Source organism: Heptranchias perlo, chromosome 6 (genome assembly GCF_035084215.1).
Source record: "Heptranchias perlo isolate sHepPer1 chromosome 6, sHepPer1.hap1, whole genome shotgun sequence".
Taxonomy (NCBI): Eukaryota; Metazoa; Chordata; class Chondrichthyes; order Hexanchiformes; family Hexanchidae; genus Heptranchias; species Heptranchias perlo.
In genome coordinates this window covers 19,509,191-19,535,627 of record NC_090330.1, presented here as the reverse complement: position 1 = coordinate 19,535,627, position 26,437 = coordinate 19,509,191, and the positions used below count along the sequence as shown (strand labels likewise).

The following is a 26,437-nucleotide window of genomic DNA, read 5'->3' as shown; positions in this document are numbered from 1 at the left end:
TATATTTCCTATAATCTGTTTTGGGTATCTGAGAAAATTATGCTGTCATTGCATCATAGCTAATCTCCTTATTGGTATTATGAGATCATTAATAAGACCAATGACTAGAGAATATTGGGACATTGAATATAACGATTCACAGGTGGCTGCACTGCCACTTCGAAAGTGTATTATTTAATGTGATAGCTCTGTGCTTCATAGTGCAGGAAATGCTCCATACTTGCATATTAATAATCTGGTGTCACTTCAGCAGTGTGTCTTCATCATCAAATCTATAGCAAAATTTCCAAAAAAGCACCGTGACAATTTTCTAACTGCAATTTATCTTAAACCTACATAATCAGTGGTACTGTAATGTTTTTCTTTATTGATAATAAGCACATATATAAACCTATTCATAACTGTAGACTCAGATAAGTTCAAATATTAATTAACAGTAGTAATACATCACAGACACTGCACAGTAGCAGTATATAATAGAGACTGCTACTAATTGGTTGTAGTCGATGTCAATTTATCCAGTTTTACATTTTATTTGGAAGACCTATTTTATGGCATTTAAACTGGAAAATGCACTTATGTATTTAGTAACATTTGTATTACTTCTTTACCAGACAAAGCAGTTGCAACATTTTCAACTCATGATGATTGTTTATATTTATCTATATAAGTAAATTGCCAATAATGTTGCCCACGATCAGGTGATGAATAAAAGTTTTTTTTAAAACATACACAAGATGGCGAGGGAGTTGGACGAGGCATCAGAAACATACTTCACAACAGTACCTACCACAGCACTGCCTACTGGTCAGAGCCTGCAACTACATTATAGACAACTGCTTACATACAGAAATTCTATCTATATATTTACACAGGCATTTTCAATGTTAAATGTTGACATAAATGTGCGACCAAAAATTGTGACAACAGCAAGTTGGACAGGGAATGCACACATACACAACATTCTTAATAACAAACTAGCCAATCTCCTGGGCCATGACCACTGGTAGTCAAGATCAAGTGTCGTCTTTAGGTGAAGCAGGGTTAGGGGGTGGCAAATAATTGGACAAAGCATGCAGATGGAATCCAGTCCCAATTTTAAAATGATACATTTTGTCCTATTTTTATATCATAATTGGTTTTATAATATTTATACTATGTACAAAGGGGGAGACAACATGCTTCAGTTGTATAGAGCCTTGATCAGACCACATCTGGATGATGCGTTCAGTTTTGGATAACACAGCTCAGGAAGGATATATTGGCCTTGGAGAGGATGTACACAGAGAATCATGAGAAAATGTAGTCTGCAGGTTAAGCAGGGTTAGAGAATGGAGGATAATTGGACCAGGGCACACAGATGTAATTCAGTCCCTATTTTAAAGTCACACATTCTATACTTATTTTTATATAATCCATTGATTTTATATGATTATTTAAAGTTAAATAGCAATTTGGGAAGCAGAGAAGTAGAGTTGATTGGAATGTAAGAGTTTCTCTGCAGTATAGACTCTTGAGGTTGGGAGACACAAAGCTGAAGCTCTACGTCACCACCTCTGGCAGAGGATGTAATTACAATGAGACAAGTTTACATAGGCAGTTGCCATTATATACGTGGACATATGAATTTATTAATGAATACACACAGCTGCAAGATTCTTAATTTTATAGACAGATAGATTGACCAGACAATTTTTCATAGCAGAATACAAATGCTGCATTTGTAAAACAGCGCATTTGATGACTATTCTTGAAAAATATTCTTCAATTGACCATAGTAAACCTTGGTATACTACTTTAGATACAAGGTACTATGTATTTTTTAAACTTGTATTATACTGTACTACTATATATGAACAAGAAACACAACAGTATTCAAAACACAAAATAGCAAACTTTCATTTTCCAGTATGCGATTTCATCTTACTTTATAATTTCTATGTATTTCCTCCCTTTCCTTTCTTGCAATTTACTACCTACCTCTTCTTCTCGAGTTGACTTGTGGGAGTACGATTCCACAGACACTGTAGCCATTCTTCATGCAAGAGCAACAGTGAATGTTGACAGGCTGTTCAACAGTGGGATGCATCAATCTTGACCTGTCCTCACTCAGCATTCACACATGTGCCTTTTTTCCAGCAGAGGTTACTGGGTAATGATTAGGAGTGTGGGCCCTGACTGGTTCTCTCCTCCCTAACCCAAGGGCACTGAATGCAATTACATCAGCCTCAACTGAAATCAGTTAACTTCAGCACAGACTACTGATTGAATCGGAGACTCTACCTCCATCAACTAAGCCATGAGGGGAGCTCGGTTGCCTTTTCAAATGATCTCTTGTATGACATACCCATACACGTCTGACATAATTAGCTGCTGTCAGACCTCTGTCAATGCCCCTCTTAAAAGCATCCATTAGGAGGCATGCAGGAGCACATAATAGCATCCTTTAAAATTAACTGATTGAAATTTTCTCCGGTTGAACTGATCATTCATCGTATACATTTATTGAAACCATGCCTTTTGAACCCTATTAGTTTCAAGCCTGTACCTTACAAGGACATGAAAATATTTGTAGGGTTCAGTCACATTTCAAAACTAATTCAACATAATGAACATTCAGGAGATTTCAGATTAAGACCCAGGGAGTCTGAAAATTAGGACCTCCTACATTAAATCACAAGTCCAAGTTTTAAAACCAGTGAGCATGGAAACAGATGTCCACAGTCTACCAAAGTCATAGGTTCATATATAGCATGCAAATTTAAATGTTGCTACTTTCTCCCCCATGGTCTGTTGTATAGAGTAGGTGAAACCACTCTGTGGTTATACAATGGTTTGGTTCACAATGATAGCCCAAGTCAGAAGTTCTGCCATTTGGAGTTTGAGGTCCACACATTTTTGTTAGTGATTTTATCTACATTTACTGCAAATTCTGACACAAACCAGATGGGCACTTCATCTGTCTCTCCCCCCTCCCCCCCACCCACCCCAATAGCAGTTTGGATGCATGTCTGAGGGCCATTACTCAGCTACCCCAGGAATCCCACCAGAGGCACCTCCAATAGGAAAAGCAGTACTTTTATCTGCATAGTTGCTATTCTCGGCCAAGTGTGTGTCCCGCAGTGGAAAGTGCAAACAGCAAAGAGTATTCAGTTGTGGGAAGACTAGTGTGGGAGCAATCACAGAAGTCACAATACCAGCCTCTATTCTTCAGCCCAACCAGCCCGTAGTCACCACCTCCTCATCCCCCCACCCCGCCCCCGTATGACAGTGTGCTGCACTAAGATTACGTATAGTCAGCTGAGTGGGTGCCTCTGCTGGCACCTGTCCCAAAATGGTAATGACCTCATTGCCAAGATTTGGGACAGGGTCATGGCATGGCCAAAGCTACTGGTGGAAGTTCCATCTTGCCACACCTCCGGTGGTGCATCAGCGTTGCTGGAATTTCTACCCTGTTATTTATAAAGTAATGTGTGTCAACGTGAAAATAAACACCACTAAAACCTGGATCAATCCAGCATCGAAAGTGTGTGAAAATTCAGCCATCTAATGTTTGTATCAACAGTCTACCCCTCTTAGTTCGAAGTTGCTTAGTTCAAATTATTTTATTATTCAAATTGAAATTGTCCAAAAAATGCCTATACACTGTTTTATTAATATTGCTTAATTCTAACAAGTGGCTAATTCATTTTTTCCCTATCAAAAAGTTATTTTGAATTAACTTCATTGTATTTGATTTTACAGCCCATATGTTCTATTTGTGGAATTGGGGTGCACCGTCGACGTGATTGGAGCTCCACCCACCATAATCCTGATCCGGGCCGATTTTCCTGCCTTGGGGACATTAGCATAATTCTGGCGAGCTCTCCATCTTCACCAGTGTGCTCTGTAGGTGGCAGATGCTGCAGTGGCAGAAGATCTCAAAAAATTTTCAAAACACTTAAGACTATTCATTGATCACTCTGAAATCGGTTGCATGGGCTTTTAGGCCATTTAAACTTTAAATGGCCCCTTCGCCACCCATAACAAACCTAAAAGTCAGGGACAAACAGGCATTCCTGTCATCCAGTGCTGCTATGGCGCAAATGACAGAAAATATACCTGATGACGCATTTCTGTCATTTGAATAATATTTCAAGTCTCCCACCCATACGTGGTCGGTTGAATTGAAAGTAATTTTCGGCATGAGGTAGGAGCGGCTTAAAAATGTGCAGGGTTCAAAGCAGAGTGCGTCCCCAACCCATTTCATGCCCCTATTCCTGTTTCAATCTAAACTGCTGATCTGCATATGCCATGGGTCAATTTAAAGTGTTACAGGATTATTGGTTAGTTTTAATGTTAAGAAACCTGTGTAATAAATAATGAATAATAATTTGTGAAAGGTCTTCTTTAGCTCACAGCTGCACATATTTTAGTATTCCAGGTGTTCTAATTTGCTAAAAGCTCCACCTTATTCTTCATTACTGGATGATTAAATATTTCCCAGAATAAAAACAGCACTATCCCATTTGCAGTGTTATTTGCATTCTTCAGCAAAGGCTTTAACAACCTTCATACTTGTGAGGGAACAGACAGAATGCAGTCTTCGGTGCAATGTCCCATATTTTTCTTTTTAAAAATTGGCACTGTTGTCTAACATTTCTGGCTTACAGACCAGACATATCCCTGTAAAGGGCTAATTGTAGGGGTACTGAAACTGGCAACAGCCTGAAAGCCAACTATAATTGTCACCATAAGAATATTTTGAACTGTTTCAAAGATTCAATCTAGATCACTTTCTTTGAAACAGTTCCAAAACATGTTTATTGTTAAAATTATGATGTGCTCACGTGGCAGCTGCCAACTGTGATATCCCATGTAATTGGCTTGCTTAGTCCAGAAATTTCCAATTACATTGGCCCCTTTAATTTGTTGACTGAACACTGATCCATTTATACAGCCCCAACTGCTTGTGCATTTGAAAGTGTTTTGACATCACGTCATTATGAGGGCAAAGTATCCTCAGCTGCACTCAAAAGGACAATGGCGTGAATCTCTGCAGCCAATCATCCATCGGCTATTCCCTTGGTTGGATTAAATGAATTCCACTGTAAATTCCTGTTTAAGAGCTATGAATGCAAGTAACCAAAAGGTTAACATGGATACAAATTTACCTACAATTTTTCCACATGTTCAATTTGGCAGTAACTTGAGTAATGAAATTTTGATCAATCAGGATCAAAAACACAATTATCCAATTTGAAAGTCTGAATTTTAAAAAGGTGGCCTTTATGGTCAATATAAACTATTAGAAGGATTAATTAATTTATTGATCTTGATGATGTGATTAATCCTTAAATCGGTTGAAATATTATTAATCCTACAATAAATTTTACAGTTCAGTTCATACAGGCTGCTGTCACCATGTTGTGCATTTTGTTTAGGCTCCCCACCTGAAACAGAACTTTCTGAACAAATGTTATCATGTTGGCTGTGAGGAAAGGTTAATGTTGCCATGGATGTATCTTAGCAGCACTGTGAACTTCTGCCTTTTTTTCCCTTACATTATAATAAAGAGATTTTGTAGCAGCAGAGACACAGTGACCAGAGCTGGTGACATTGGACAAATCAATGGTGTGAGTTTACCAGATGTGAGCTGTAAAACAGCCATCAACACACTCCAAATACATAAATATCGTAACAAGCAGTAAGATGTCAAAATGGGCTACAGAGGATGGCTAATTGGCTAATATGGCTAATATATTCTTCTCTCTTATACTCTTTTTTTCTCTAACTTCCTTTTTGTGTATTCCCATTACACTCGGCTGTGGGATTTTCAAGAGTGAGATAGAGCAAGAAACAAATGTTAGTAGGACGAACCAACCATTCATATTAGTAGCGAAGGCCCTACAGATTTCATAGAGGATCTTCACTATCACTATGGATGCTGGGACAGCCATGCTTCCATAGCAATCTGTTGCTTTCTATCCAGCAAAAGAAATACAAGGAATTACCAGCACAACCAGAATACTATCTACAGGTGCAGAAGGTCACAATCGTCTAGCGGGATGTTGAGAGATCGCAACCTCTGGAGTGAGATTCTTGACAAATACAGGAATTGATAGTTGTGATGGTGACATGCATCATCTCATTTTACAGGTCTCTTATACTTGAAAAGTGCATCTTACAGAATACCTCACTATGGCAATAACTTCCCTTGCAGGGTTAACACACGTAATCCTATAGAATTATTCCATTTCGAAGGAAAAACAACAAGCCCTCTTATTGTGTTTAATCAAACCAGATCATTATATTATTTTTTAAAAACCCTAATATTCATGATGCCTCTTCACCAACAATGTTTGATTCGCAAACTAATATATAAAACTGAAAAAAAGGCCTTACCGTAACCATACTGTAATTCATTTATACAAACAATTTGGCAACACTTTCATTTCTCACAGTTTATATCTCTGGTACACTTCCTTTGCAGGGATTTATTTTACCTAAATTTGAATTACAGCGTGTCCCAAACAACAGGCATTTATTTTACCTAAATTTGATTTACAGCATGTTCCAAACAGCTATGAAAACCATTTTGTAGTGGCAGGTCAGGGTTCTGTACCTTTCATTATCAGACAAGGGAATCCACATGCAGACTTTGCATGATCAAAGTCTCATTTTCTCTTGAACAGTCAGCATATGACAGATTTGCAAACAAGGCAGACAGCAGCCATTTTCTCTTGGGCTGCTACACTGAACAAACTAGATTTGAAGTGCTTGATAAGCGGCTGTTCTCTTCCGTGCCTGCAGCAATCAGGAGGAAAAACAACCAATCAACCACAAACAGGTAGCAACCACAGCCATTTTTGTCCTGGCCTGCCTCTCTTGCAGCATAATTCACAGCACATCAGCAGATGGAGGATGGGGGATGGGAATGCTGCAAAAGGAGATCAGTTTTCATTCCACTGAGCCCTGCCTAGTTTGTAAAAAAAAATCAAAGATGGCTGTAGATTTAGAAAATATATGAGCTATATTGTATAAACGAAGTAAAATGGGGGAAGGATTTACACTGCCACAATATCTATCTTTGATACATCCATCTTCCATTACAAATAATTTGGTGCCATCTTTATGATGTGCACAATATTTTGCAGGTTTCAGAATACAGTTGATTTCAGTTACACAGACATACCTGATCTAAGCATAATTCTGTTCCAAGCATAACACTGTACCAAACCACTTCCCATTTACTCCGAGTGCGTGAGATTCTTAACCCCAAACATGACAATTAAATACTTTATATCTATATCCTGACACAGCATATAATAGTCCCTAATTAACTCATATTTAGTTCTCTCAGCACTATAATCAAGCCCATTGTCAAATGTCACCTACAGCCTGCAGTAAGTACATTTTCAAAAGGGGAGTGAGTACATTTTCAAAAGGGACAATAAAAGTGACGTGCAAAACGCACTTCCAAGTTTATACGCAAAGGGTGCAATGACACGATTGTCAATGGGATGAGTGCATCAGTGACGGCACATGGGGTTATAAATTATTATATAATTTTCTCTTAGTTTAATAAATCCAATATTGTCACAAGACAATACCATCTCAGCCAGAATGTTTCGTGTGATAATCTATAATTAATTCCCACAAATTGTTCCCACCACTACCTCCCTCAGTAGTTCACCCTGTTACATAGTTCAAAGTGTTCTCAGAATACACAGTGCTAGTTTCAGTATGATCATTTCACATTCCCACCATTACACTTCGTTTAAATGCAAGTGACAACACTAAAAATTATACTCAAAACATTTTCTCCGCAGCAGATCACTCCTGCTGCCTTACAAATTTTGAAGTGCAGTCACTATTGTTATGTGGGCAAATGCAACAGCCAGTTTACACATAGGAAGATTCCACAAACAGATGAGATAAAATGACTAGCTCATGCAGTAAGGGTTGAACAGACTGAAGTTGTACATTTCCTCGCACCCACCCAACTCTAGTTCACAGGCAGCCTGTGGGAAAGTGAGAGATATAATAGGCTCACTATTATGTCCATCACTCCGGCTGATTTTAAGGGAGACGGGAACAGCTGGGTTAGAACCAAATTGAGCATCGAAAATTTCATTTTTTTTAAAGTTCCTTCAGGATGAGTAATTGTAAGGTGCACCCTTGTTAAAAAGGGATAACACCACATGTGAAAAGTATTGTGTGATAACCATGACAGCTTTTGCAGAGTTCCCAGTGGACAAACAGCCTGCTTACATTCAGTGGTCCAGGCTCACACTTGAAGAATGGGCAACTAGGTGAGGCACTGGGAGAATGGCCGGCCCTTGTGGTAGTATGCCCCAGCAAAAGTTGGAAGAAAAGTGTAACGGTGGGAGGAAATAAAGATGATGTTATATAAAGAATTTAACATTACTAAAGCGGTATATCAAAATAAGTTTAATCCTTTGTCTTCACACGAAAAAAAAAATCAACCATTGGCATTTGGTCAAAAGCTAATGGGAAAAACTGGTGGTGCAAATTTAGTACAGCTTTCTAAAATGGGGGGGGGGGGGGGGGGGGGGAGGGGAGTGGAGAAAGGAATTGAAGGCCCTTTTTAAAAAACACAGGCCTTAAAATTGCACCATAGGATGCTTGAATGAATGCTATGTTCTAATGGCGGGTTAACGGGCCAATATTCCATGTTCCTGTGCCATGACTATACATTTGGAAAATTGGCTTTTGAATTTCAGCTTGGAAGCAATCTCACCTCTGAGTGAGAAGGTGATGGGTTGAAGCCCCACTGCAGGAAGTGAGCACATAATGTAGCCTGGTATTTCAGCGTAGTATTAAGGGAGTGCCATATTGTCAGAACTCTTCGGTATTTCAGGTGAGGCATTAAACCAAGGCCTTGTCTGTCTGTTTTGGCGGTTCAGATGGATGTTAAATATCCCATGGCACATGGCACTTTTTGAAGAGCAGGAAGCTTTTGTGATATGGTCAACATTCCTTCACCAATCAACACCACCAAAAAGACCCAAACTGGTCATTTCATCTCATCTGCTCTTTGTGGAACATTCCTGTGTACGAACTGGCTGTTGTGTAGACCCACATAACAACAGTGACGGTAATTTGTTAGTCATAAAATGTTTTGGGACGTCCTGAGGCCATGATAAGACACTACATAAATTCAAGTGTTTTCTTTCCTTATCGAGCAGCGGTTAACACCCATATTTTGATTACACATGTAGAAAAGGAAACGCACAGCAGCAAGGAATGGAGGGTGGTGCAGGAAGAGGCGGAACCAGACAGCTAGTTTATGACATTGTGTATAATCCTCTTTAATAGGCAGAGTCCATGAATCCAAAGACTTCAATTCACTTTGATATCTCGTTTAGTAGAATACTTTACATACAAATGAAATGTCAATACTACTGACTGGTAACTTACAGGAAAAAGGTTTTCACATTACAGTATGCAGCTATACATGATTAAGAACTGCTTTTCAAATTGTAATTTCCATAGTATCATAAAGTTCCCTTTTAATAGAGGTGTCACACGCCGATACACTGGTACATTACATGTAAAATGGAAACCATCTATTTTTTGCCTTATCACGATAATCATAAACCACAAGAATGATAATTGTGCTGAACATCGTAACATGGCTCCTTGCACTGCACCACAACAAAGGATGAATTTCCAGAGTAAAGGGTAGGATAATCCAGAGGCACATGTGAGAAACAGAAAAGATATCAAATGGCAACAGATAGCCTGCTCACAACTGCTGCAGGGACAAAGAGGTTATGGTATCTGCTTCAAAAGTGGCTTACATTTTCTATAATTCACTAACGTCACATGGAGAGGAACAAACTTGCATTTATACAGTATCTTTTACGACCTTAGGATGTCGCAAAGCATTTCACAGCCAATTAAATATTTTTTGAAGTGTAGTCACTGTCGTAAGGTAGGGAAACATACCAGCTAATTTGCTCACGGCAAGGTCCCACAAACAGCAATGAGATAAATGACCAGATAATTTGTTTTTAATTGATGTTGGTTGAAGAATAAATGTTGGCCAGGACCCCAGTCGAACTCCCCTGCTCTTCTTCAAATAGTGCTATGGAATCTTTTACGCCCACGTGAGAGGGCAGATGGGATCTCCGTTTAACGTCTCATCCAAAAGAAGGGAACATCTAACAATCAATGCTCGATATCTGGAGTAGGGCTTGAACCCACAACCTTCTGATTCAGAGAGAAGAACACTACAACTGAGCCAAGGCTGACAACTTGGGGTGAATTTTAATTCAGAGCAGTCTTCCAGCTAGTAGGTACGAGCTCGTACCTACTAGCGACAGCAGGAGGCTCTCAGCGATTTTAACCACCGGGCTTCATTTAGATGTCGCTGCGCGGAAGAGGGCGTAGAGTGGCTGCCAGTTGCTGAAAATCGGGCAGCCCAAGTAACAGGGAGAGTCTCCCGAAATGGAATGGGGTTTGTCCGAGACAGGGGATGCTGCGACTTTCCTTGTGGGGCCCAGAGGAGCACTCCCGCTCCTCTTGGTTCCACAAAGGTAAGTTTTCCACTTACCTTTTGGGCCTCTTTTACCTTCCTGGCAGCTTCTAATTTGGTTTTGCCTGGCGGGAAAGCCGTGGCAGCTTCCCTGCTCAGACCTAGGTTAAAATGCAATCAGGGAACCCCGATTTGCATTAAATCATGAGGCACCTCCCCGAGTCTGACTGACACATTTTCTGCCATTTCAGCATTGTCAAAATCCAAAATCGGCAGAAACGGAGCAGGAAATGGAACTGCTCTATCTTAATTGATCGCCCACTCCATTCCCACCAAGTGGGGAAAAGTTAAAATTGCCCACAGTGTGTTTTTAAAACAATAAAATAAAGGGTGCTCTACTAAGGTTAGGGCATATTGTTGGGGCAGAGCATAGGGAGCTTTACACCCGCCTACTTCCACCTTCATAACATCGCCCATCTCCACCCCTGCCTCAGCTCATCAGCTGCTGAAACCCTCATCCATGCCTTTGTTACCTCTAGACTTGACTATTCCAATGATCTCCTGGTCGGCCTCCCATCTTCCACCCTCCATAAACTTGAGCTCATCCAAAACTCTGCTGCCTGTATCCTAACTTGCACCAAGTCCCGTTCTCCCGTCACCCCGTACTCACTGACCTACATTGGCTCCCAGTCCGGGAAAGTCTCGATTTTAAAATTCTCATCCTTGTTTTCAAATCCCTCCATGGCCTCACCCTTTCCTATCTCTGAAACCTCCTCCAGCCCTACAACCCTCAGATCTCTGCAGTCCTCCAATTCTTGCCTCTTGTGTATCCCCAATTTTAATCCCTCCACCATTGGCGGCCATGGCTTCAGCTGCCTAGCCCCTAAGCTCTGGAATTCCCTCCCTAAACCTCTCTGCCTCTCTTCCTTTAAGACGCTCCTTAAAACCTACCTCTTTGACCATCTGTCCTAATATCTCCTTATGTAGCTCAGTGTCAAATTTTGTTCAATTACGCTGCTGTGAAATGCCTGGGATGTTTTACTACATTAAAGGTGCTATATAAATGCAAGTTGTTGTTGTTGTGCAATATCTCACCTGAGCTGGGTGGCTGAAATGGTAAGAGTTTTGTTCTGTTCCCCAAGATTTTAAAATCCCTCACCTTGATGAGCCTCAGTTAGAGTGCTGTGTGCAGTATTGGGCTCGCCGCTATAAGGAGGATATTGAGGCTTTAGAGAGGGTACAACGCAGATTCACTAGGATATTGTCTAGTATGAGGAAATATAAAACGAAGACAGACTTGAAAAATTGGGTCTTTTTTCGATAGAACACAGATTACAGAGCGATATAATATAAGTGTTTAAAATTATGAAAGAATGGGACATGATAGATAGACGCAGACTGTTTCCAGTAGTTGAGGGGCCAGGAACGAGGGGCCATAGATACAAGATTAAAGGCAAGAGATTTAGAACAGAGAACAGGAAAAGTTTCTTTACAGAGTTGTGAGGCTGTGGAATTCATTTCCAGGATTAGTGGTTGATGCAGAAACCATGTCAACATTCAAGATTAGATTGGATAGGTGAAGGAAAAGGGGTTAAAGGTTAATGGGAACAGGGTGGCTAAATGTGATTAGAACTATTTGCTCACGTGGAGGATAAATGCCGACTTGGTCTGGTTGGGCTGAGTGGCCTGCTTCTGTGTTATTACTTCAATGTATTTTCATGTATTACGTAACGTGGCTCAAAACATCACTGGGTATTACACTGAGCTATACAAAGTAGAAGTTGCCTGATCTAAGCTGAATTAGCTAATATCAGCAGGGCAATGAATGGAATGCTACAACTAGCATCAGTCTCCCTGAGGTAGGAAGCAAAAGTGAACGGGGGAAAAATCAGCCAGAGTTTCCATTCCTAATTGTTCTCCAGTGATCCCTACTGGAATACACAGACAAAAACAGGCTTAGCTGTGAACCACAATTAGAATGAACCTGACCTTAGTGAGGCCAAGGTCACCAGTGATTCATACCATTTGTGTGAATATTGGCACCCTCATTGAAAAAAGCCACAAAACAATGTTAATATAGCCCTAACTCTAAAGCGAAGGTGGCAAAACACGATAGTGTTTCCACTGGAAATCCACAACAATTTGCATTTATATAGCACATTTAACATAGAAATAACATCCCAAGGCACTTCACAGAGGCGCAAGGAAGAAAATGGATACTAAGCCAAAGAAGGAAATATTAGGAGGGTCACCAAAAGCTTGGTGAAAAAGATGGGTTTTAAGGAAGGTCTTCAGAGAGGTGGACAGGTGGAGGGGTTTAGGTAGAGAATTCCAAAGCAAGGGGCCTAAGCGGCTGTAGGCTCGGACGCCAATGATGGGGCAAAAGGGAGAGAGGAATGCACAAGAGGCAAGAGTCAGAGGAAAGGAGAGTTCGGGAGAGGGGGTTGTGAGTTTGGAGTAGGTTACAGAGATAGGGATGGGCGAGGCCTTGAAAAAATTTAAACACAAGGGTGAGAATTGTAAATTTGATGCGTTTGACGACTGGAAGCCAATGTTGGTCAGCGAGGTCAGGAGTGATACGTGAGCTGTGCAGTCCCCCACTAAGTGGCTGGTAATTCAATAAATGCTAAAAATGCAGAACTCGAATCAGGGCAAAAAGAAATCTGACAATCTTGTGAGCCCCTGGGATTCTCTTGTGGACATCTTAGGGCATGAGATCCCCAGGCTGAAAATTCAAGGCCCTTGCTGTAATTCCAGTTCCACTCTCGCCTGCCCACACTGTGTCATTCCTGCTGGATCCGGGCGGCAGCTTGTGCCAAAGCATGCAAATAAGGTCCGGGAATTAAAATCTCCAGGGCCTCACACTCTGGAGGGTCGGACAGATCGCACTCACCCTCCCCCCGGCTTTGGCCCCTGCACCCCCAATTCACTGCCCCAAGTTAAAATCGGGCCTCTTACACTAATAAAAAACATTTTCTGCAATAACCGTTGCCTTTAACTATGGCAATAATTGCATCAGGTTCCCCACACCAAAATTTTTTAAAACTACTTGTCAAGGATTCCAGTTCAGCACAGCTACCCTAAAAAACCGATGGAAGCGCAAACCCAAATTCCGGATGTTCTCCAGCAGGTAAGGCTCATCGCTGGGCATGTGATTTCATAAAATTACCCCTACAGTGTCACTCTATGATGTAACTATCTATGGACAAACATTATTTGAACACAAAAAAAAGTAGAGTTGCTTCGTATTAATGATGCTGTGTCTATATTTGCAAGCTTAAATGTCAATTTAAATTGAGGAAGCAATGCTTCCTTCATTGTTTGGTTTCACCAGCCACGAATTTAGTTCCAATCACCAGTCTATGCTTTTTCCCAGCATTTTATGTATGGTAAACTAAGTATTTACCAATACATACTACTATTAGTAAAATTATGTCAGCTATTCTGCATGAATTTAACTGAACTAATGCTGATTAGAACAGTTTTAGCAAGTCCAAGAAAATGATCACAGAGTGTTCCATCAAATATGATTTAATAATGATTGAGAACATTTGACTGATGAACAATAGCATTACGTCCCCAATACTCTCAGAAATTATAGCACCAAAGGCCATTTGGCCAATCAGGCCTGTCCAGGTGGGAACTATTCAACTGAAGTTGTCAACTCTTAATCCTATTTCCCTGCCCTTTTCCTGTATCCTTTTAGAGTCATAGAGTCATAGAGTTATACAGCACGGATAGAGCCCCTTCGGCCCGTCGTGTCCGCACCGGCCATCAGCCCTGTCTACTCTAATCCCATATTCCAGCATTTGGTCCGTAGCCTTGTATGCTATGGCATTTCAAGTGCTCATCCAAATGCTTCTTGAATGTTGTGAGGGTTCCTGCCTCCACAACCCTTTCAGGCAGTGAGTTCCAGACTCCAACCACCCTCTGGGTGAAAAAGTTCTTTCTCAAATCCCCTCTAAACCTCCCGCCTTTTACCTTGAATCTATGTCCCCTTGTTATAGAACCCTCAACGAAGGGAAAAAGCTCCTTAGTATCCATCCTATCTGTGCCCCTCATAATTTTGTACACTTCAATCATGTCCCCCCTCAGCCTCCTCTGCTCCAAGGAAAACAAACCCAATCTTCCCAGTCTCTCTTCATAGCTGAAGCGCTCCAGCCCTGGTAACATCCTGGTGAATCTCCTCTGCACCCTCTCCAAAGCGATCACATCCTTCCTGTAGTGTGGCGACCAGAACTGCACACAGTACTCCAGCTGTGGCCTAACCAGTGTTTTATACAGCTCCATCATAACCTCCTTGCTCTTATATTCCATGCCTCGGCTAATAAAGGCAAGTATCCCATATGCCTTCTTTACCACCTTATCTACCTGTTCCGCCGCCTTCAGGGATCTGTGAACTTGCACACCAAGATCCCTCTGACCCTCTGTCTTGCCTAGGGTCAGAGGGATCTTACTGATCATACCTTTTACATTCATATCCAAGTCATTAATGTAGACCACAAACAGCAAGGGACCCAGCACCGATCCCTGTGGTACCCCACTGGCCACAGGCTTCCAGTCACAAAAACAACCTTCGACCATCACCCTCTGCCTTCTGCCACTAAGCCAGTTTTGTATCCAAAGTGCCAAGGCACCCTGGATTCCATGGGCTCGTACCTTCTTGACCAGTCTCCTGTGGGGGACTTTTAGATTTTGTCTCCCAACATTTCTCCAATTCCCTTTTAAATAATCTTAGAATTTCTGTCTCAATAGTCATGTGGCAAAACAGTCCAACTTTTAATAACCCTCTGTGTGAAAAATGTTCTTCTAGCTTTTCCCTTCATTCTTCTAGTGATAATCCTGAATCAATATCCTCTTGCCAATGATTCATCAACCATTGGAAACAATCTTAATATTTAACCTCTTTCATAATCTTGAAAACCGCTTATCAGATTCTCCCCTTAACCTTCTCCGTCATAGCGAGAAAGCCCCAATTTTTCAAGCCTTTCCTCGTAACTACTGCGTCACATTCCTGGTATCAATCCAGTAAATCTTCACTGTATCCTTCCTATAATGGGGTGCCCAGAACCGCATACAAGTATAACAATGTTCCATTTTCATCAGATTCTTGGGGAATTACAAATAGTATGAAGGCTACAGAACTTGTCTATTTCCACATTGCAGGACTAAGGATACACAAAGGATACTAAAGCTTGCCAAAGTCACTGAATTGTACTTAATCCCACAAATTGAAGGCCATTCATCCAAGAATGTGATTATACATTCCTTACTTTTGCATTTGGGGTCTTTGTTGATGACAGTCATGAGAAATCACATAATAACACTCCTATTTACTGGCCACTAATATGCTACTCTTATTGGTGCTTGTTCCAGAATCCTGATGAGAGCAAGAATGAGTGAAATACACATTCTGTAATCTGATTTATACCACATGTGATCTGGAACTGGGGAGACTGCTATATTGTGACATCATTAAAACAGAACACTTTTTATAAAATTGCATGTTAAGTATGGAGTAAAAATAGAATCTGTTTTGGCTAACAGTGATGTGTGATGAGTATCTGTGCTCATGAAGCTGGCCAGAATTCACTCATGACTTTGTCACTTGTGAATCATCTGGTCAACCTCATTTGCAAAGTATTGTTGCAAAGCTAAAGACAGTTGAGTGCCCTGCCCTGCAGCAGAATTGGTCCTACCCATTACATCATCGTAATGATCCCACTTAGGGCAAGTTAAATTTAATGCCTCTGCAATGGATTAAGAAGTTCCTTACAAACTCTAAAGGTGGAACATTGAACAACTTTTAAAAAAAAAAATACCTTTGTAAAATTATCACTGTGTTACAACGAAAATCTAATGGGGGAAGAAACTTTCAAAACAACATGGCGTTACAAAGAGATAGGACAGAACATGATACTCACTCCCTTACTCTTAGACTAGGTAACACTGTTAAAAGTCATGACTGTTCTTCTTTTATCCCACTTTTTTGTGCACACCGTAAGAAATTTTGGAAAACTTTTATTTTGTTATTTGGAACCAAATTTTGAATTGGGTCAACAAAGGTCTGTCATATACATTTTTTAAAAATGTTTTTATATATAAATGAATGCGTATCCATAAAAGTACATGTTCTGTTCTCTCTCATTATATCACCTTGTTGTTTTAACATTCTCTTTCCTTCTGATAAAATCTAGTTCAGTTGAGCTCTGTTGCATTTGAGCTATTGTTGACAACAGAACCTGTGACTTTTTCATTTTACATTATGCACCATTACCATATTTTGAATTTTGGGGGATAATATTTTTTAAGTCAACTGATTTACTATGAAAATTGATAGGCTTCCTCACTGCAACACGTCAGACTAGTTCCTACCCTCCTTAACGACCGGAACTCCATATGAAAAACACTTTAATTGTTACCAGTTAATTGTTTTTATGCTAGATATCTCCTGCGATTACTTTTGTAATTTACCTTAGCATAAACTGTTTTCCCTAAAAAAATGTATATATATTGGGCCAGAACTAGCTGTCAAAATAACAGTGACACTCGCACTCGCCGTTATTTATGCACAAATGGCACAGCAACTTCAGGTGAGGGGCACATGTGCGGTTAAATGCAGATATCCAAAAGTTGCTGTCTTAGTTGCGCCGCTGCGCTCTGCTGTTAGCTTCGCGATAACGGTATCTTGCTGTCTGCCTTACCATTGAAATACAATGAATGGCGTAAAGTTGCTGTATTTGTGCAGTAGATACAAACTAAACTGTCCCCTCACAAAAGTTTTGGCCATTTCAGTCTAAGTACCCTTTTAACAATGTGGTAAGTGTTAATTACTGCTGATCAACCTCTGAAAATTAACTATTACAAGTGTGGCGTCTCATTCCTTCACGCTTTAATTATTGTTGGAAATTTTAAAAATGTAAAATTTAAAGCTTTTAAATTTGTTTTTTACTTTTCTTTTCTGTCTTTTTTCTCTCTCTCTTAATCTCTTTATTTCTTTTTCTGTACCTGATTTGACATTGAATTCACCCACTCTAATTTACACTTCCTTCTCAATCCTTGCGCTGTTAATTTCTCAATCCTTCAATCTGTTTGGTTAAGGAGATACACAGTTGCTTGCCCTGTTCACTCAGGTCCCAGATGCCCTGTTTCCCTCGCTGCGACGTTATCAGTTCGCACTTGCCACACAAAAAATTTTAAAACCTAAAGATGCAAGGGCAAGTCTAACTAACGGCAGACGCCGTTAGAGCCCTGCTACAGCAAATTACGGCCCAATGTGTTTTGGTGCAGTACCTCCAGAGAGGAGAAGGACTTTTAATCTTCAAAAAAAAATGTTGTCTGAGTAATCACCCACTACTGCCACCCCTTCAGATAAGGAAGCACTTTGGATACATACGCAAAACATATGCAGAATTGCATGGCTCAAAAGGAGTAAACGCATCAGAAAAAACAGAGAACATGCACTTCAATAATGAATAAAATCAATTTCCTTTTAATGTATCTTACAGTGTATCACCCTTTTATTGTGCTGAACTTACAAGTAAAGCTAACAATAAAGATACATATCTTACCAAAAACTGAATAAAGTATGCCAATAGAAAGCAATAGTGGCTAAGTGCACATCTCCCATAAAAAATCAGGCAATGAGGCTTTTGCACACCTGGCTTCCTCAGTGCAGTAACCTGGCTGTTGTACAACATCATCTTCCATGGTTTGCAACTGCTGTACCTTGGTGAGGCCCCTGTCAGTGGCAATATTGTGTACCAGACTGCTACAATTTTGCTGACCTCTCTCCAGAGCATACTGTAAGGTCCCTTGTCCAGTCTAAATACCTGAAAAGTTGCTTTAACACCCTAACATCTACTCATTAAGCGCGCCCTGGTCTGCTCATGTGCCTCATTATGTCTATTTTCTGTTGGGCTACAGGGATTGTGCAGCGATGTCATCAGTTATGGTTTGACCACATCTCCAAGGAACCAGCATACATCCTTCATTCTCCTTCAAAAGAACTGTGTCACATTTTATTGCTTCTTAATGAAAGCTTCAGGCACATCCCCTAGGAAATGACCACTGAATGCATTATTTTCCTGAGGTCACATACTTTTTGCATGCTGATGAAATAGCTTTTCCTATTTAGATAGCTATAGGATTGTTGGTAGGCACGTGAATTGCTATATGCGTACTTTAGGAAAACCAGCTGTTCTGTGATTGAAAAAATCTTATGTGCCTCTGCAGTTGAAATGGATGTAGATGGACAGAGATAAAACTTCGCTTCAGCTGCCTCTTTAATGCAGTGGTACAAGGAAAAGTGGCTGATCCTCACACTATCCACTGTGGGTGCCTGGGAGAATCTTTTGGTATAAAAATAGAACACAACGATGATCTTTACTGTCACTGGTGCTGCATTGTAAATGGTTGATTGTTCCTGCATGTCTTGGTGAACCTCAGTCACGGCATCCCGGCTCAACCTGAGCCTCATCATGCACTACTCCTCCATCATGCCCACGTAGCTGACCCTGTTGTTAAGATCTGCTGCCTGGGGTAGTTTGCTATATGAATCACGTGCCTATTATGCCTTCTGGATTCCTGGGTTTCTCTATACTTATCGCCGCCATTGCAAAAAACGCCTATTTCCACCTCTCTAACATCACCCACCTCGCCCCTGCCTCAGCCCATCTGTTGCTGAAACCCTCATCTATACTGTTGTCATCTCCAGACTTCACTATTCCAATGCTCTCCTGGCCAGCGTCCCATCTACCACCCTCCATAAACTTCAAGTCACCCAAGACTCTATTGCCCATATCCTATCCTACACCAAGTCCCGCTTATCTATCACCCCTGTACTTGGTGACCTACATTGGCTCCGGTCCTCCAATGCCTCAAATTTAAAATTCTCATCCTTATGTTTAAATCCATTTGAGGCCGCATCCCCCCAAATCTCTGTAACCTCCTCCAGACCTACAACATCCCCCTCCCCCCACAAACACTCCGTTCCTCTGGACTCATCTCCCACTCCCTTTGCGGGCATGCCTTCAGCCGTCTAGGCCCTAAGTTCTGGAATTCCCTCCCGAAACCTCTCCATCTCATCCTTTGAGATCCTCCTTAAAACCCAGTTCTTTGACCAAACTTTTAGTACTCCTCCTAATATCTTTTTCTTTGGCTCAGCACCCAATTTTGTCTGATGTGCTTCTGTGAAGTGCCTAGAGATGTTATCTACATTAAAAGCACTATATAAATGCAATTTGATCTTATTCTTATGCTCCTGTGCAAGATACCTAGCAACAGCTGTTTGCACCAGAAAACTTTGCTCTGCTATTCATTTCTGCTAGTCCTATAGTGATGCTTTGAAATCTTGCCCTTCATTCAGCTGACTAATGGCAGGTGTGACTATGAGTTCTTGACTCATGTTTTCTGTTTATCCTCTTTTCCGGTTTAATTCTGCACAAATTTCTCACAATCAACCTTTAACAAGGCCTCAGCCTACAAAAAGCTGTTTTTTTCCCCCTTTCCACTAATTTCCCTGACTCCACTTTTGAATAGGAGAAATCATTAGAGCAAGGCACTGTTGCATAGCCCATTAGCACTTTCTACCATTAGTCATGCACAAGCAGTGCGTTTTGCATCACTGTTTATGCACTTTTTTTTGCTAAAATTAGCAAATTTTGGAAAATGTGGCTCCAACACTGAAATATTACCTTAGCTCTAATAGAATTATTACAATTTAGGCACACAGTTCATGCTGAATGACCTACAGCAAAAATAAATCAAAAGTGAAAGAAAAATACAACTGTATTGTGTAATCAGTCTCAGTCATGACAGTCAGTCAATCACTCATTAAAAAGGAAATCCAGTCTCCCAAATTTAGGGCTAAATTCACCTAGGAAACCAGTGCCACATTCTGAACATTTACAAATTCAATTTCATGATCAAAGATGTTTTTGCCTCTCTTCAATGTCAGACCTTTTGATAAATATTTAACACACAACCCAAGTACTACACATCATATATTCAGACCCTTTATATATCTTCTAAATGTGCTTTAGGGAAAAATATCACAGACTGTTTACATCCTCCATGGGATGAATCTGTCCAATATTTTCAACAAAATCAGATGTCTTTATTTGCAAAGGCTAACATGAAGTTCTATATCTACCATTAAATGTTTCTGTTCACTTAAAATACAAAAACTGCCGTGCTGCTATAGAGTTTACAGATAAAACACATAATATACACATACATGCTTGGCATTCACACTCAACCACTGCAAAATTTATACCATAAGTATCAATAACTACAGTCTGAAAACACTAGCATTTCCAGAAGTTCAGTGGAGCAAGACTCCTTGACCACAGAAAGGATGTGGCCCCCATTCAAAATCACGGGGAAGGGGTAATTTAAATATTTGGAGTGGGCACATCAGAGATACCCAGTCCAACTACTGGCCGGTAAATCGAAGCAGCCCCCTGCCGCTCCAGTGGTGGAGTTAGAGGCCTTCATTGGGCGAGCAGTTAAGTTCAATTTAGATTTTTACCCTGACGGCAGAGCAGGCCTGTAAAGTCACTTCTGCTGGCAAACCCTTTTAGGGCCTTAGTAAGGCCCAGTACAGGACCTACATCATTCTCAGCTAATGTAGTCCTGATGTAATGCTGAGCCTACTGATGGCATAGTGGGTGGAATTCTCAGCACAGCCCAGAGACGCCTACAGACATGTCCCCAAAGCTATATATCGACGTGAGGGGCTGAGCGGAAGACTCGGAAATCCCGACTGGCAGGAGGACGCATGCTATGGTTCTGACTGGCTTCTCTGAAAAGGATGAAAATGAAGGTGACTTTGAAAAATGGAGAGTGAAAATTCATGGGGAGAGGAAAGTGGGAACAAAGGTTACCTGGTTTTATCGGATGATTGTCATGTGGGTGGAAACCTGGCAGATCCGGGTTCCACCGTAAATTGTAGGTCTGTGGGCAATCCACCCCGCCACCCTAGACCACCGGAAATTTTGGCCCATTAATGTTGTAATTCAGAATAGTCAAATTATATTTTACGATACAAGATAATCATTACTTGATTTTTTTTTTAAATCTCCTTTTTCATATTGCCAAGTTGTCATTTGCAGTTTTTAAAAAAATATACAGTGCAATATATTAATGTATGCTGACAACTTTATGAATGCATGATTTAAAGAAGATCTGTGTAGATGATGTTTACATTACCACAGTAACAATAATGGTAAATCAAAGAACCCATTTTATGCTCTCAACATGACTGAAAAAGAATACAAGCAGCCACAATCTGCTCAAAATGCCAATGAGTTCCACTGCAAGTAGCAAGGACTCTCAGGTCTATTGACAGAGGTACGCTTAATAATTTCAAAATATTCGACCTGTCTTTTACCAGACAACAAAAGAACAACTATTTTGTAAGGATGCATTTACACCACAACTATAACATTATTGCTAAGTTGTTTCACTTTGCACAGACACTACAGTTACAGTGTAAATACAGCCTGAATCCAATGTCATGGTCTGACCTGAAGTGACAGAGGAGGGAATCTCACTGACAAAAGCAAAATACTGTGAATGCTGGAAATCTGCTTCATTTCAGAGTCAGTTTGGAATTTCACACCCAATTTACACTACGTTTTGCATTGACGTTTAACTTATAGTGTGAATTCACTGTAAAACCTCTTATGGCAGAATTACTTATTGACCTTAAAGTAATGAATACAACCCTCTAGATCCCCCAATGCCCCCCAAGCACATATATTGCAACCTCAGAGACACTGAAACCTCAATATCTGCCATCATTAGTCACATGCCAATACAACTTGTTTTTTGCAATTCCCTAGAAAGTTATCCTCAAGATCAAAAAAAAGGTATAAGCTTTGAATATATCTGACCCAACAATCTTTACTCACAAATAAAGTATGAAAAATTCAAATCTTACACCTACCAGCCATCACCACAACAAGCTTCCTTATTTCATGCCAAAACCTTGAACAGTGCAAGAACAGAAGAAAAGTCAGGGATGAGAACAGACCACTTGACCCTTGAAAGCTCATGTGTGCATAGCCAATCTAAATCCTGCAAATTGTTTGTTCAGTCCCCAGTCTCTACTGAATGCTATATTTTAGTGACGTCAGCATGCTAGCTGCTACCAGCCATCTTTCAAAGTAAAGGCACATTTAAACAGCGTTGTGTGTAAAAAATACCTTTTTGCTATTGCTAAAATTCTCGTTGGCACAGTAAAGGTAATTTTTCAACTCTGTGCTCCTGGCAGGGAGCCTCACCTGTTGGGAGCACATTTTTGAGGTACCAAGCACGATTTTCTGATGATTTAAATTAATGGTTGGAAACCATCCATAATAGGCACAAAAATCAGAAAATGACTTTTAGTAGTGCAGCTGAAGCACGAACACACACCAGAGAAAGGTTGGTCATTGGCTCACGCCTCCAACTGGACCTAATTCTAGGGAATGTGGCCGGCCAAGTGGAAGAAGTGCTAGTAGGTGAGCACTTTGGTGAGAGTGACCATAATTCGGTGAGATTTAAGGTGGTCATGGAAAAGGACAGGGAGGGGCCGGAAATAAAGGTTCTAAATTGGGGGAAGGCCGATTTTAATAGGATAAGGCAGGATCTGGCCAAAATGGACTGGGATCAGCTGCTTGTAGGAAAATCCGCATCGGAGCAATGGGAGTCTTTCAGAAGGGAGATTGAGACCATACAATGGCAGCATGTTCCCGTAAAGGTCAAGGGTGGTTCCAAGAACTCCAGGGAACCTTGGATGTCAGGGGATATACGAGAAAGGATTAGGAAAAAAAGGAGGGCTTTTGACAGATACAAAAGGCTAAAGACGGAGGAAGCCAGAGAGGAGTACAAAAAGTGCAGGGGGATACTTAAAAAAGAAATTAGGAGATCAAGGAGGGGCCATGAAATAACACTGGCGAGCAAAATAAAGGAAAATCCTAAGATGTTTTATAAGTATATTAAGGGTAAGAGGATGACTAGGGAAAAAATAGGGCCCATTAGGGACAAAAATGGCAATCTGTGTGTGGAGCCGGCAGATGTAGGAGGGGTTCTAAATTAATTTTTTGCATCTGTTTTCACTATGGAGAAGGACGATGTAGACATAGAAATACGGCAGGGGGACTGTGATATACTCGAACATATTAACATCGAGCGGGAGGAGGTATTGGCGGTTTTAGCAGGCCTAAAAATGGATAAATCCCCAGGCCCGGACGAAATGTATCCCAGGCTACTGTGTGAGGCAAAGGAGGAGATTGCGGGGGCTCTGACACATATATTCAGAACCTCTCTGGCCACAGGGGATGTGCCAGAGGACTGGAGAACAGCTAATGTAATACCATTATTCAAGAAGGGGAGTAGGGAAAAACCGGGGAACTACAGGCCAGTGAGCCTAACATCAGTGGTAGGAAAATTATTGGAAAAAATTCTGAAGGACAAAATTAGTCTCCACTTGGAGAAGCAAGGATTAATCAGGGATAGTCAACATGGCTTTGTCAAGGGTAGATCATGTCTGACTAATTTGATTGAATTTTTTGAGGGGGTGACTAGGCGTGTGGATGAGGGTAACGCAGTGGATGTGGTATACATGGATTTCAGTAAGGCCTTCGATAAAGTCCCCCACAGGAGACTGGTCAAGAAGGTACGAACCCATGGAATCCAGGGTGCCTTGGCACTTTGGATACAAAACTGGCTTAGTGGCAGAGGGTGATGGTCGAAGGTTGTTTTTGTGACTGGAAGCCTGTGGCCAGTGGGGTACCACAGGGATTGGTGCTGGGTCCCTTGCTGTTTGTGGTCTACATTAATGACTTGGATATGAATGTAAAAGGTATGATCAGTAAGTTCGCTGATGATACAAAAATTGGTAGGGTGGTAAATAGCGAGGAGGATAGCCTCAGTCTGCAGGACGATATAGATGGGTTGGTCAGATGGGCGGAACAGTGGCAACTGGAATTTAACCCGGAAAAGTGCGAGGTGATGCACTTTGGAGGGACTAACAAGGCAAGGGAATACACAATGAATGGGAGGACCCTAGGCAAGACAGAGGGTCAGAGGGATCTTGGTGTGCAAGTTCACAGATCCCTGAAGGCGGCGGAACAGGTAGATAAGGTGGTAAAGAAGGCATATGGGATACTTGCCTTTATTAGCCGAGGCATGGAATATAAGAGCAAGGAGGTTATGATGGAGCTGTATAAAACACTGGTTAGGCCACAGCTGGAGTACTGTGTGCAGTTCTGGTCGCCACACTACAGGAAGGATGTGATCGCTTTGGAGAGGGTGCAGAGGAGATTCACCAGGATGTTACCAGGGCTGGAGCACTTCAGCTATGAAGAGAGACTGGGAAGATTGGGTTTGTTTTCCTTGGAGCAGAGGAGGCTGAGGGGGGACATGATTGAGGTGTACAAAATTATGAGGGGCACAGATAGGATGGATACTAAGGAGCTTTTTCCCTTCGTTGAGGGTTCTATAACAAGGGGACATAGATTCAAGGTAAAAGGCGGGAGGTTTAGAGGGGATTTGAGAAAGAACTTTTTCACCCAGAGGGTGGTTGGAGTCTGGAACTCACTGCCTGAAAGGGTTGTGGAGGCAGGAACCCTCACAACATTCAAGAAGCATTTGGATGAGCACTTGAAATGCCATAGCATACAAGGCTACGGACCAAATGCTGGAATATGGGATTAGAGTAGACAGGGCTGATGGCCGGCGTGGACACGATGGGCCGAAGGGGCTCTATCCGTGCTGTATAACTCTATGACTCTATGACCTGGCACAAAGGAAGATGGTAGTGGTTGTTGGAGGCCAATCATCTCAGCTCCAGGACATTGCTGCAGGAGTTCCTCAGGGCAGTGTCCCAGGCCCAATCATCTTCAGCTGCTTCATCAATGACCTTCCCTCCATCATAAGGTCAGAAATGGGGGTGCTCACTGATGATTGCACAGTGTTCAGTTCCATTTGCAACCCCTCAGATAATGAAGCAGTCCGTGCCCGCTGCAGAAAGCCCTGGACAGCATCCAGGCTTGGGCTCATAAGTGGCAAGTAACATTCACACCAGACAAGTGCCAGGCAATGACCATCTCCAACAAGTGAGAGTCGAACCACCTCCCCATGACATTCAACGGCATTACCATCGCCAAATCCCCCACCATCAACATCCTGGGGGGTCACCATTGACCAGAAACTTAACTAGACCAGCCATATAAATACTGTGGCTACAAGAGCAGGTCAGAGGCTGGGTATTCTGCGGCGAATGACTCACCTCCTGACTCCCCAAAGCCTTTCCACCATCTACAAGGCACAAGTCAGGAGTGTGATGGAATACTCTCCACTTGCCTGGATGAGTCCAGCTCCAACAACACTCAAGAAGCTCAACACCATCCAGGACAAAGCAGCCCGCTTGATTGGCACCCCATCTACCACCCTAAACATTCACTCCCTTTACCACCAGCACACTGTGGCTGTAGTGTGTACCATCCACAGGATGCACTGCAGTAACTCGCCAAGGCTTCTTTGACAGCACCTCCCAAACCCGCGACCTCTACCACCTAGATGGACAAGGGCAGCAGGCAGATGGGAACAACACCACCTGCACGTTCCCCTCCAAGTCACACACCATCCCGACTTGGAAATATATCGCCGTTCTTTATCGTCGCTGGATCAAAATCCTGGAACTCCCTTCCTAACAGCACTGTGGGAGAACCTTCACCACACGGACTGCAGTGGTTCAAGAAGGCGGCTCACCACCTCCTCCTCAAGGGCAATTATGGATAGGCAATAAATGCTGGCCTTGCGAGCGACGTCCACATCCCATGAATGAATAAAAAATAAATAAATAAATAAATAAATAGAGGCATAGAGTACAAAAGTAAGGACACCATGATGAACCTTTATAAAACACTGGTTCAGCCACAACTGGAGTATTGTTTCCAGTTCTGG

The 26,437-nt window shown here is 41.5% G+C and overlaps 2 protein-coding genes across 2 annotated transcripts in view; one reads left to right on the top strand and one right to left on the bottom strand.

Moving 5' to 3' along the window:
* gpr143 (G protein-coupled receptor 143) overlaps positions 1–4,490 on the top strand; it is a 244,293-nt gene extending 239,803 nt beyond the window's left edge. Inside the window, exon 10 of the mRNA XM_067985870.1 lies at positions 3,745–4,490. The gene's annotated coding sequence lies outside the window, so the exon portion shown is untranslated. The remainder of the gene's footprint in view (positions 1–3,744) is intronic.
* Positions 1–26,437, bottom strand: part of LOC137322797 (F-box-like/WD repeat-containing protein TBL1X) — a 298,855-nt gene that overhangs the window by 172,327 nt on the left and 100,091 nt on the right. The window lies entirely within an intron of this gene.